The following is a 13508-nucleotide window of genomic DNA, read 5'->3' on the forward strand; positions in this document are numbered from 1 at the left end:
AAATGACAGTCTCTTCAACAGCTGGTGTTGGCAAAATTGCACAGCTACATGCAAGAGAATGAAACTGGATTATTGTCTAACCCCATACAGAAAAGTAAACTCAAATGGATCAAAGAACTGAATGTAAGTCATTAAACCATAAAACTCTTAGAAGAAAATATAGGCAAAAATATCTTGAATATAAACATGAGCAACTTTTTCCTGAATGCATCTCCTCAGGCAAGGGAAACAAAATAAAAAATAAACAAATGGGATTACATCATGCTAAAGTACAGCAAAGGACACTATCAGCAAAACAAAAAGGCATCCTACAGTATGGGAGAATATATTTGTAAATGACATATCCAACAAAGGGTTAACACCCAAAATATATAAAGTACTCACACATCTCAATACCCAATAGGCAAATAACCTGATTAAAAAATGGGCAGAGGATATGAACAGATACTTCTCCAAAGAAGAAATTCAGATAGCCAACAGGCACATGAAAAGATGCTCCACATCGCTAATTATCAGGGAAATGAAAATTAAAACCACAATGAGATGTCAACTCACACCAGTTAGGATGGCCAACATGAAAATGACTATGAACAACAAATGCTTGCAAGGATGCAGAGAAAGAGGAACCCTCCTACACTGCTGGTGGGAATGTAAACTCATTCAACCATTGTGGAAAGCAATATGGAAAGAAATACCATTTGACCTGGGGAATTCCACTTTTAGGAATTTACCCAAAGGAAACAAGTTCTCAGATTCAAAAAGACATATGACATATGTTAATCACACTATTTGCAATAGCTAATATATGGAATCAACCTAATTGCCCATCAGTAGATGAATGGATAAAGAAGATGTGGTACATATACACAATAGAATACTATTCAGCCATAAGAAAAACAAATCCTACCATTTGCAACAACATGGATGGAGCTAGAGGGTATTATGCTCAGTGAAATAAGTCAGGCAGAGAAAGACAAATGCCAAATGATTTCCCTCATTTGTGGAGTATAACAATGAAGCAAAACTGAAGGAAAAAAATAGCAGCAGACTCACTCCAAGAAGGGACTAGTGGTTACCAAAGGGGAGAAGAGGAGAGAGAGGGTGGTTCAGGGAGGAGGGAGAAGGGGATTGTGGGGTATCATGATTGGTGCACATGGTGTGTGTGGGTAATGGGGAAGACAATGTAGCTCAGAGACGACAAATAGGGACTCTGTGGCATCTTACTACACTGATGGATAGTGACTGGAATGGGGTATAGGGAGGAACTCAATAATAAGGGTGAATGTAATAACCACACCACTTTTCTTGTGAAACGTTCGTAAGAGTGTATATCAATGATACCTTAATTAAAAAAAAAAAACTGTATAGAGTCCACCAACCAACATGTGGATTATCTTCCTTTTAAGACAAGTGCTCTTCCTTGGTCTGGTTGTCAGTAGTCACAGTACCAAAGTTATGTATTAGGCATTGTGACCACTAATGCATTATCAAATGACTGGAGCCATAGGTAGCTATGGAACAGAACATCTTAGAAGATATTTTATAAGTGGGAGACATTAAAAAGCTTATCTTACCCATTCCTCCAATCCATATTTCACAATATATTTCTCCACAGTGTATATCATCTGGCTTTACATTTAATAGTTTTGAAAGCACTAATGATTTTCCTAAAAAGCCTCAAACATTAAATTAAGCTTCTAGAGAATTCTGATGCATTGCAACTACAACCGAAATAATTTTATACATGCTAGCAACTCAAAAATGCATATCTGACATATAATGTTTTTTTAAATAATTATAATTTCGTACTTATTTTGTAAGCCAGTCTTTGATGGATAAATTGGGAGAAGACTTTTCTTATTATTCATAATATTGTTATCTTGATGTTATATGTTTCTGTTTAGGTTTCTACCACTCTGAAACCCAGTGATTCAATATAGTTGATTCAATTAAAAATTGCATATTTAAGCCATTAAATAGTAGATACAACTTATATATTGCGATGATATGATTAAAAAAAGCTAAACTAACAAATCTGTACATCTCTCAGTCTATGGAAAGATTTGAAACTGTATAAAGAATATGCAATATTAGCTTGTGTTGAGGTTTTTGGAAGAATATCAGCAAAAAAATTGGATTAAGTATAAAAGTGTATAAAGTAATGAATATTTTAAAGAAAAGTAGATGTGAATAAATTATTAAGTTTCAAAGCATTTAAGAGTTGGAAAAGAAACAGTTAAGGCGAAGGAATAGAAAGAGATATGTTCAACTTCAATTCTGTGAAGATTGGGTACTTGCTGCAAAGTTATATTAGGAGATGTAGGCTTGGGCCAAAGAAATATCCCTAGACAATGAAAAGACCTTTTCTCAATGCTCATCTAATAACATTTTTTTCCAAATACAGATAAGATTACAGCTAATATAACAGTTATAAATCCTTTTTCACCTGAAGAAACTTCAGAATTACAACAGATATGATAATCATTTTCACTCCAGAAAACAGTGTGATGTTTTCTGATCTGATGTAAAAGCAGAGGGGGAAAAAAAAGAGACACAAGGAGAAAAATAATAGCAAATTTTCTTTGGAGAGCTCAACAATACATTGCAGCTGGTATGGAGATTTCTTACTATTCTTCATAAATAATCTGTAAACAAAAATCTAGCATTGTTGATTCTTAAAGTATACAAAATTGTCAAAATAACAGTAATTTTAATCACTTAAAGGGAAAATAGTGCTACAATTTTTTTCATACCAGTTAGAAGTGACAAAAAATGAATTTAATGATAATGTATAAAACATATTGGTAAAACCTGCATGACATGGGAAAGATGCCAAAACTGACTTGTGGGCTATGAATACTTGAAATGCAATAGATAATCTCGAGATAAAAGCATCCTGTATAATAAAAGCAAAGAAAAAAATGATGGAAGATGAAATTTGGACTTGTATATGAGGGATAAAATTCTAAATATTATTTATGAACAGGGAGATGCATATATTAGGTATGGCTAGTTTTACATATTCCAATATGAATATTCATCCCTCAATCAATCAACAGCATTATCTCTCTGCATACTTTAATTACATTGATTTGTTTTTGTCCAAACTGTAAGTTCAAAGTAGAAACTCTGAGATTAAATATTACACAAATGATTAAAAGACAAATGTCATGATTTGATTCTACAAATTATTTATCAGGCACTCAGTCTGCACCCAGCCCTCTTTTAATTGCTGTGGGATTGGTAATAAATGGGAACATCAAAATATATGGAATAAAGACTTTATTATCAAGAAGGTATTGAAGGAGAAAAAAACGAAGCACAGACCTTTAACAAATAGGAACATATATGAATAATAAATAAGATAAGCCATTGAATCTAAGTAAAAGCCTGATGTATAGCTAACACTGTGCTGAATAAGACCATATAGGAATGCCCTGTTCATCTCTAACCTCATTTGTCTAAATAAGTCCAGTTCATTTCCCATCTCAGGTCAGTTGTCAGCTTCCTGCTTCTTTGGCCTTATCAGGTTCCTTGACTATGTGTTGTTATTTTATTAGATCCATTTTTCTTCTGAGTCCTTAGTTCGTAATTATCCATTCAGTACAATGCCAAAAGCCCATTTGGTGCTCATTTACTATACATTGATCAATTCATTTGTTGATGGAAGAAGAGATATATGTTGACTGCAGGTGTTAGAGAAAGCTTTATAAAGAAGTTGAGATGGGTAACAGGTCTTGAGTAATTGATAAGGACTTCAAGTAGGAAAATGCTAATAAATTGACAAGGATGGTACTAAGACGTTTTTGTTATAGGTGAATCTGGAATTTTTATTCAGGTGTAATTTCATGATGCTAGAGAATGTTAACAATTTGGTGAAATTAGGGAACGTGTATCAAGGCAACTTGATAACAACACAAAAACCGTAATACTTTTGAAAGATGAGATAAGAACTTTTAAGAGGAGAGATGTAACAAATTCCCATTTCAGAGGTGGGATAAGCTTTGGATTTAGAATGTGGCTAGGGTGCAATGTGATATAAATATCAATGGAATAAAATTAATTAGGGATCTCTGTTGTTTGGCTCTTAACAGAGTATCAAAGTGGATGTTAGCATGAACAATCCTGGCAGTAGATAATGCAGTAAAATATATGTAGATAATCTGGGACAAATAATCTAGAAAATGGAAAAAATTGAATTTCATAGTGAATAGATTTTGACATTGATTGTATGGACATAAAATGGAAATAAATGAAATGGAAATTCTGGTCCTTTTACATCCTTGTCATTCCATCCCATTCCCAGTGTTTTTTTTTTTTTTCACAGCAAAGTTACATAATGATTTCCAAAATGTAATTCAGATCTTAACACTGTTCTGCTCAAACTCTCCAATAATTCTCCTTTTCTCTGTGTAAAACCAACATAGAATATGATCTTCATGTCTTATGAGCCCATATAAGATCTAAGTTATGTTTCTGACTCCCTTTCCAACTACTCCACTTGCTTACTCTTCTATTCCAGATGCAATTACCATCTTGGCATTTCTCAAAACTCCTAGCTCTTAGATTGGCTCTCTCTTTTACATAAAATGCTCTCCCAAATTCCATGAGACTAATGCCTTTAACTTCTCCCACCTTCTTTTGCACAGTGAGCCCTGTCCTGACCATTAAATTTGAACTGAAATTTACCCTCCTGTCTTAATCAGTTCAGTCTGATATAACACAGTACCATAGAGAGAGGCCTATAAACAACAGAAATTTATTTCTCACAGTTCTAGCAGTTGGAAGTCCGAGATCACAGTGTGAGCAAGGTAGGATTCTGGTGAGAGCCCTATTCCAGATTGCAGACTTCTCATTGCATCTTCACATGGTGGATAGAGGGTGAAAGCTCTTTGTATATCCTTTCAGGAGGTCACAATCCTATTCGTGAGGGCTCTGCTCTACCTTCATGACCTTATTGCCTCCCAAAGATCCCACATGCACTGGGTGTTAGGATTTAATATGAATTTGAGAGGGACGCAAACATTCAGTTCATTGCATTCTGCCCTTCCCTGCCCCCCCACCGCCAAATTCATGTCTTGTCACATACAAAATATATTCATTCCATCCCAGTAGTCCTAAAGATCTTAACTCCTTCCTGTCTCAGTTCTAAAATCCGAAGTCTCATCTAAATATCTAAATCATATATGGTTGAGACTTAAGGTACAAAATTCCTCTCCAACTATGAACTTGCTCATTCCTATTCCTCTTTTCTGTTCTTTTTTTCAGAAAAATTTAAATTAAAAAATTAATTTAAATTAAAAATGATCAATTTTAACATTCATTTTAATTTGGTTATTTTATATTAATTGTTCATAGTCTATCTCCACACCCCAACTAGAGTAGAAGAAACTCCCATGCAAGGATTTTTGTCTGTCATTCTTACTGATGTATCCCAAGGGCCTAAAAATACTATTTGGCACACAACAGGCACCTAATAAATTGAATGAATAAGTTGAATTTCACTGAAGGGGTTAAGGGAGAGTAGGTAAATTAGAGATTAAGGTGGCTTTGTGAATATTGAATAATAGACATAAAAAGAAAAGGCAGCATAGATTGTGATGTAAGTGAGAGAGCAGGATTGAGTCTTAGTAAAAAATTGAAGATGAGATGAAGAAACTGAGCAGAATAAAAATAAGATTGCTGATATTAAACATGGTGTACATGGCACTAAGGAAAAGAGGGAAAATGGGATTCATCTGAGTGGGTGGGGTGGGATAGATCATGGGGATATGAGTGTTCAGATAGAGGAATAGGACTGTATATGTATCCTGATGGTTCAGCGGCCGACTCAAAAAACTCCTAAAGATTAAGGTGAGAAAATCTTTGATTATTTATTTTCCTCAAATACATGATTCTGTGTCTTAAAACAGTGCACATTTTGTTGAATAATTATTTCTAATTACGGTAATATCTTTCCTTAGTAAACCCCTACTATGTGCCAAATACAGTACAAACACTATCAAGCACTTCTTATATCTTATCTCATTTCTTCTTCACAACAGCCCAGAATAAATTTGAGAGATAATTCACTTTATTTTGGTGCTTGATTAACTTTATATCTACTTTGACAAGCTGATATTCTACTAGTTCATTAAGTTTACAAAATGCAATCAGGGTTTGGTCTCAAGTGTTCAGTATTTGAAATGTCTTCCTTGTATTATTAAATAATTTCAAAACCCAATTAAAACAGAAAGCAAACAATTAAGAAGAAAACATGTTTTTGGCATATCCCAGTCTCATTATTTGGACAACATATTCAACTCTAATTAAAATGGTATCTAGAGTACTACATAGATTGCCATTTCTTATCTCTTACCTGCACTCATATTTTTTGTTATCTTCTAAGGAAATCTATATCTAAAAATGTCTCCTTGTTTACCTTATTTTCTGATTATTATTTGTATATCTATAGGCTCATTGGAAGCAATTTTCTGAAACATACACATGAGACCTTATATGTCTTCACCTTTTTCTAATAGAATAAGATTCATTCATGTAAGTGTAAAATATTCCCCAGGTAAAAATTCATTATCAAGTAAATAAGCTAAAGATCATACAGTGCAGAATATATCTCAAGGTATTGGATTTTTTTCAATAAAGTAATTTAATGTCCATCAGTGATAACAACTGAAGGCTAAATTATTTCATATTTCAACAAAGCATGCCTTATGACATGTAAACTGGGTAGATACTATCACAAATACATACTTTACAGCCAGTAAATACATTTAAAGGGCTCAATATCTTGACCTATCAAATAATAAATTGATAAAAATATTGATTAGTTACATTCTGTTAGTTTTACATTATATATAGGAATGCAGATATTTATTTATAAAAGTGCTCATAAACTAATAGCATTTTAATTAGAAAAACTATTCTACTCATTTAAAATAACAGTATCATCTTAATTGTCAAAGAATCATTTGACTTATTTTTTAAGTTTGTCTCATTATGAATTTGTTATTGTTTTTCTGATTACCACTTTTCTTGTTTCTTTCTGCTTTAGAAATTTAAAGTTTACTTTTTGACTATGGTTATCTATGATAAATTACTCTTTTTGCTGACATATTGCCATATCACAAATATGGATATTTATTAAAAGAATTATTTTTATTTTGGTCAGTACACAAAACTGACTCTAAAAATTCCTGTTAGGATATCTGCATCTGCGATTCTCCCCTCTCCTTAGACAGAGGAAGAGAGACTAACTCTTCGCAACCAGGTTAGTTTTCATTAATGGGTAATTTCTGGACAGTTTAAACAGCATCTGATAAGACATTAACTAACCGATATACATTTTCTCTTCATTGTCCACCTTTTAACTTTCATAGTTCTCTTTATAAAAATTAGTCTTTTTTCTTCTTGAAGCCCATTAATTCCTTGAAGATTAATCACATAGTGTGAGGAATATTTCCCTGAGACCAGAAATAATATCATATAATAGTAGGATAGAAATAAGCTTAAATGATTATCAAATATGCAATTCTCCTCTATAATCTCTCCAACAAATCATCCATCTATCCAACCCTATACTCAAATACTTTTATTGAAAAATATTCTTCCTTTGTAGATCTAAGTATTTGTAATATTTGTCTTATCCAGAACCAAAATAAATGTTCTTAGAATTTCCACTTATTGTTTTTTGACCTGATTCTCCAGATCATAACAAAAAATATATATGGCCCGATTTTGTTTTCATGTATCACTCATTTAACAAATACTTATTGAATGATAGTATGTAACACACCGAGTTAGGTTCTGAGGACACACACTTTTGAAAGTATCCTTCCTCAAGTTGTGTGCAGTACAGTGGAAAAGAGTAAGACAATAAGAGAAGATTGCAGTGTGATTTGATAAGTCCTTTCTTAGAAATCAAAGCAGTAGTTCAGTAATCACATGTCATGTTCCTTAATTAGATAGAGGAAGGAAAGGAAGCTATGTATTTCCAGGTCTCTTTGTCATGTGTGCCTTATTATCTGCAATGTAGGTGTGCTATGTCCCTGTAAAATCCCACTGTCTCGAGTAGAAGTGAGCTGCTCTCTGTGACGTCCTTTCTAGATTTAATATCTTACAACAGGAAGGAACACATCACTGTAATAGATACATCTTACTCCTTGGCATTGAGTTAGATTTTCTTCTCTTTCCTGGATATTGCTACATTTTTAGTAGAGTTATTTATTCTTTGTTAGATCTCTACTGCAGGTTCTTTTTTTTTAATTTTTCCACATTAACTTACCATTTTTTATTTTATGGTGACACTCCATTCTTCTGATTTTCCTCTTTCTTTTCCAGACAGATTATTGTCAGTCTCCTTCACTGGTTTCTCTGTGGCTATTACAAATTGCCTCAGGTTTTGTTCTTTGTTCTTGACCCTCTTTCTGTCCCCCAAAAATACTTTAAGGTGATTCCATCTATTATTATGGGATTTAAACACAATTTGTAAGTTTGAAAAGTCCCAAAGTTTTACCTTCAAGCAAGGCGACTCTTCTGGATTCTCATACCCACCCAATCACATATTTGACATTCCATGTGGCTGTCCCACAGGCATCTGAAATTCATAATGACCAAATCTAAATTGTAATTTTTTTCTTCCTTCCTTTAACACCTAATCCCTGTGGTTCTAAATTCAAAATACAACTTTATTCTATTCACATCTCTTCAACTTCACTGCCATTATCCTTGTCCCACTTGCCATTTTCTCAGGGATTATTGCAATAATCCTAAATCCTTCCTATATTATCTGCACACTTATTACCCTTTAAATTACCTAAAATTTATTTTAATATGGCTAGTTCTACTTTCTTTATTAAAATCCTTCATTAGCTTTCCATTATTTTTAATATGACATACAAATTTAATAATAGAGCCTCTAAGACCATTAAAAATCTGAGTCCCACTTTTCATTCTCTAGTTTCATAACACGCCCTCCCTTTAGAATTAACTTCCACTTCCATTCATTTGTGCTCTCTTACATCACCTGAAGCACCAAACTCTTTCCTGCCTTACAGTCTTTCCCTATGCGAGGCATGTCCTTATTCCACTTATTTCACAGAGAGCTCCTGAACTCGTCCTTCAGAGAACATCCTAGGCAGCAATTTTTAACAGAGAGCTTTCCTGACACTACCCTCTTTTGGTTGTTGCTTTATAGGACTTATCACTTTTTGTTATTATGCCTTTTTCCTGCTTTACTTTTTAAAATTATTACTATTCCAACTAAACTGGATAGTCCAGTATGCCGAGGCATCAAGTTCATTCATAAACAAACATGTACAAATTAGTTTTTAAATAAAAGTTTGCAGTCTTTATATTAAATGAGGCACAGCACTTATCAACAAAATAATTAGTAAAATTTCATTTTACTAGATATTTTTGTAATATTTGACACAAGTGAGCACCAATTCTCAGTGTTTAAAATACTGCCTACCTCATAGTTGCTTCTTGGTAAGTATTTATTGTCTGAAAAAGCGAATAATAGAATTTTTATTGAAGTGAATATAAGCCCAGTGTTAGAGGATAAAATAGTCTTTTTGTTTGTTGGTTTCTCAAAACATTTACTTTTTCCTGTGAAGTTTTAAATTTTCAAAACAATATATAGACTATATGGTGAGCTCTAAAAACTGATCTGAGTTTGAAACTTGTCTGTGCCATTTCTTAGCTGTCTTACTACCAACAAATAATTTATTCCATGGAGCCTTACATTTTGTGTATAAAGTGGTTATAATAATGCATATAAAACATATTTAGTAATACATACCTGCTTAGTAATAAGTAGGTATTAATTTCCTAAGGAGACCATAAGGACTAGAGCAAATTTGAAAACACATATATCTTCCTTACATTATGTCATTTAATGCACCCCTAGCTCTCAGATGCAGAATCCAGATAATATTTTAAGCAGAATATTATAAAAATTAGTTGATATCAGGTAAACAACATCTTGAAATGTGTCTGCTGCTTAGGTTCTGAATAAGTAGGGGAGTTTTTCATTATCATCATTGCTATCCTCATCCAAGGAATATACAAAAAGAGTTGCACCATAATTTAATCTTGAAGGTGCCAGTTTGTCACATCGTAAGTGATTTCTGTAGCTCTGAGTAGATTTCAACCGATGGTGAAAACTTTGGGCTGGTATTTTTGGTAATTGAAAAAAATGTTGAACTTGGTGAATTTATGCAGGATAGCAGGATGTTTTCCCTAAGAGGGAGATAGTTTACTTATTTTACTTATTTTTTTCCCTGGATTTTCCAAGAAAAATAATTATTGAAAAATAACTAACACACTGTATTGTATTAGGTTCAGATGTACAACATAGTGGTTTAATAGTTATATATCCATTGTGAAATGGTCATCACAAGTCTAGTTACCGTCTGTCACCATACAAAGTTATGATATTATTGACTATATTCCACATGCTGTGCATTACATCCCCATATTTTATTTTTCTTATAACTAAAAAATTGAACATCTTAATCTCCTTTGGCTATTCTGTCCATTTCCATGATCTGCCTCTGCTCAGAAAATCATTAGCTTGTTCTCTGTAACTATGAGTCTCTTTCTCTTTTGTTTTGTATGTTCATTTGGTGTTTTTTTCAGTGTTTTATTTGTTTGTTTGTTTATTATTGACCTGTCATTGATATATAGTCTTATGAAGGTTTCACATGAGCAACATTGTAGTTAGTACATTCACGTATGTTATCAAGTCCCCGCCACCCACCCTTTTGGAGTCATTGTCCATCAACATAGTAAAATGCTATAGACTCACTATTTGTCTTCTCTGTGCTGTACTGCCTTCCCCATGACCCCTCTACATTATGTGTATTAACAATAGTGCATATTAATCCCCTTCTATTCCCTCCCCACCCAACCTCTCCACTCTGTTCTTTTTGGTAACTGCTAGTCTCTTCTTGGGTGTCTGTGAGTCTGCTACTGTTTTGTTCCTTCAGTTTTGCTTTGTTGTTTTACTCCACAAATGAGGGAAATCATTTGGTACTTGTCTTTCTCTGCCTGGCTTATTACACTGAACATGATACCCTCTAGCTCCATCCATGTTGTTGCAAATGGTAGTATTTGTTTTCTTATTATGGCTGAATAATATTCCATTGTGTATATGTACCACATCTTCTTTATCCATTCATCTACTCATGAACACTTAGGTTGCTTCCATATCTCGGCTATTGTAAATAGTGCACAATAAACATAGGGGTGCATATGTCTTTTTTAATCTGAGAACTTGTTTTCTTAGGGTAAATTCCTAGGAGTGGAATTCCTGGGTCAAATGGTATTTCTATTTTTAGTTTTTGGAAGAACCTCAATATTGCTTTCCACAGTGGTTGAACTAAGTTACCTTCCCACCAGCAGTGTAGGAGCATTCCCCTTTCTCTGCATCCTTGCCAGCATTTGTTTTTCCTTGTCTTTTGAATGTTAGCCATCCTAACTGGTGTGAGGTAATATCTCATTGTGGTAGTGTTTATTTTTTTATATTGAGGTACAGGCAATAAAATGTGCAAGTCTTAGTGTATAGCTTGATGGATTTGACATGTGTATGTATTCAAGTAAACATTGCCCATATCAAGATAACAAACACTCATTAATTCCTTTCTCCCTGCACCTATTTCACCCATCTCCCCAAACTCCTCCACTATGACAGCCACTGGTCTTTTTTTGAGTGACTATGAGTCTAATTTTGTTTTGTTTTGTTTTTCATATTTCACATATAAGTGAACTCATATGATATTTGCCTTTGTCTGACTTTTCACTTAATATAATAGTCTCTCTGAGTCCATTCATGTTGTGGCAAATAGCAAGATTTCTTTCCTTTTATGATTGAGTATTCCAGTGTATGAGATCTACTGATGAACATACGATATTTAGGTTGCTTCCATAGCTCAGTTATTGTAAATAATGCTTCAATGAGCATAGGGGAGTGTATGTCTTTTTTAAACTGGTGTTTCATTTTCTTCAGATAAAAACCTAGAAGTAGAATTGCTGGATTGTATGTTACTTCTATTTTTAATTTTTGAGGAACCATCAGCTGTTTTCCATAGTGGCTGTACCAGTTTACATTCCCACCACAAAGTATGAGGGTTCCCTTTTCTCCACATGCTCATGAACACTTACTATTTCTTGGATCTGTGATAATAGCAATTTGACGGGTGTGAGGTGATATCTCATTGTAGTTTTCATTTGCCTTTCCCTGATGGTTAATATGCTGAGCATATTTTCATATGTCTGATAGTAGTCTGTATATCTTCTTTGGAAAGATATCTTTTCAAGTTCTCTGCTCACTTTTAAATCAGAATGTTTGTTTATTTGATACTGAGCTTTATGAGTGGATATCTTGTCTTTCATTTGTTGATGATTCACGTCACTGTGCAAAAGCTTTTTAGTTTGATGCAGTCCCATTTGTTATTTTTGCTTTTACTGTCCTTGCCTGAGGAGATAAATCCAAAAAATGTATCTAAAACCAGTATCAAAGAGCTTACTGCCTATGCTTCCTTCCAGAAGTTTTATGGTTTCTAGTCTTATATTTAATTCCTTAATCCATTATGAGGTGTTTTTTTTTTGTATGTAAGGTGAGAAAGTGGTCCAGTTTCCTTCTTTTGCATGTAGCTGTCCACTTTGCCAGCACCACGTATTGAAGAGACTGTCTTTTCCCCTTTGTGTATTCTTGCCTCATTTGTTGTATATTATTGACTGACCACATTAATTGACTGTGGGTTCATTTCTGGATTCTTTTCTGTTGCACAGATGTATGCGACAGTTTTTGCAGAAATGCCATATGGTTTTGATTACTATAGTTTTATATTATAGTTTGAAATCAGGACACATGATACCTCCAACTTTTTTCTTGTTTCTCAAGGTTACTTTGACTATTTGGGGTCTTTTGTGGTTCCACACCGATTTTAGGATTATTGCTTTTGTTCTATGAAAGATAGAATAGTATTTTGATAGGGGTTGCATTGAATCTGTATATTGCTTTGCGTAAAATGGACATTTTAATAACACTAATTCTTACAATCCATGAGCACAGTATATCTGTACATGTATTCATTTCTTCTTCAGTTTTTTTCCACAGCATCATAGACTTTTCAGACATAATGTCTTTCACCTTCTTGGTTAAATTTATTCCTAGGTCTTTATTCTTTCTGATGCAATTGTAAATAGGATTGTTTTCTTAATTTCTTTTTCTAGTAATTCATCATTAATATGTAGAAACATTTCTGTATATTGATTTTGTATCCTTCAACTTTATTGAATTCCTTTATTAGTTATATAATATGTCATCTGCAAATAGTGACCATTTTACTTCTTCTTTTCTAATTTGGATGCCTTTCATTTTTTTGATTGTCTAATTATTGTTACTAGGACTTCCAGTATTATGTTGAATAAAGGTGATGAGAGTGAGCATCCTTGTCTTTTTCTTCAACTCAGAAGAAAAGCTTTCAATTTTTTACCATTGAGTA

The sequence above is a fragment of the Manis javanica genome, chromosome 5 (assembly GCF_040802235.1).
Source record: "Manis javanica isolate MJ-LG chromosome 5, MJ_LKY, whole genome shotgun sequence".
NCBI classification, from domain to species: domain Eukaryota; kingdom Metazoa; phylum Chordata; class Mammalia; order Pholidota; family Manidae; genus Manis; species Manis javanica.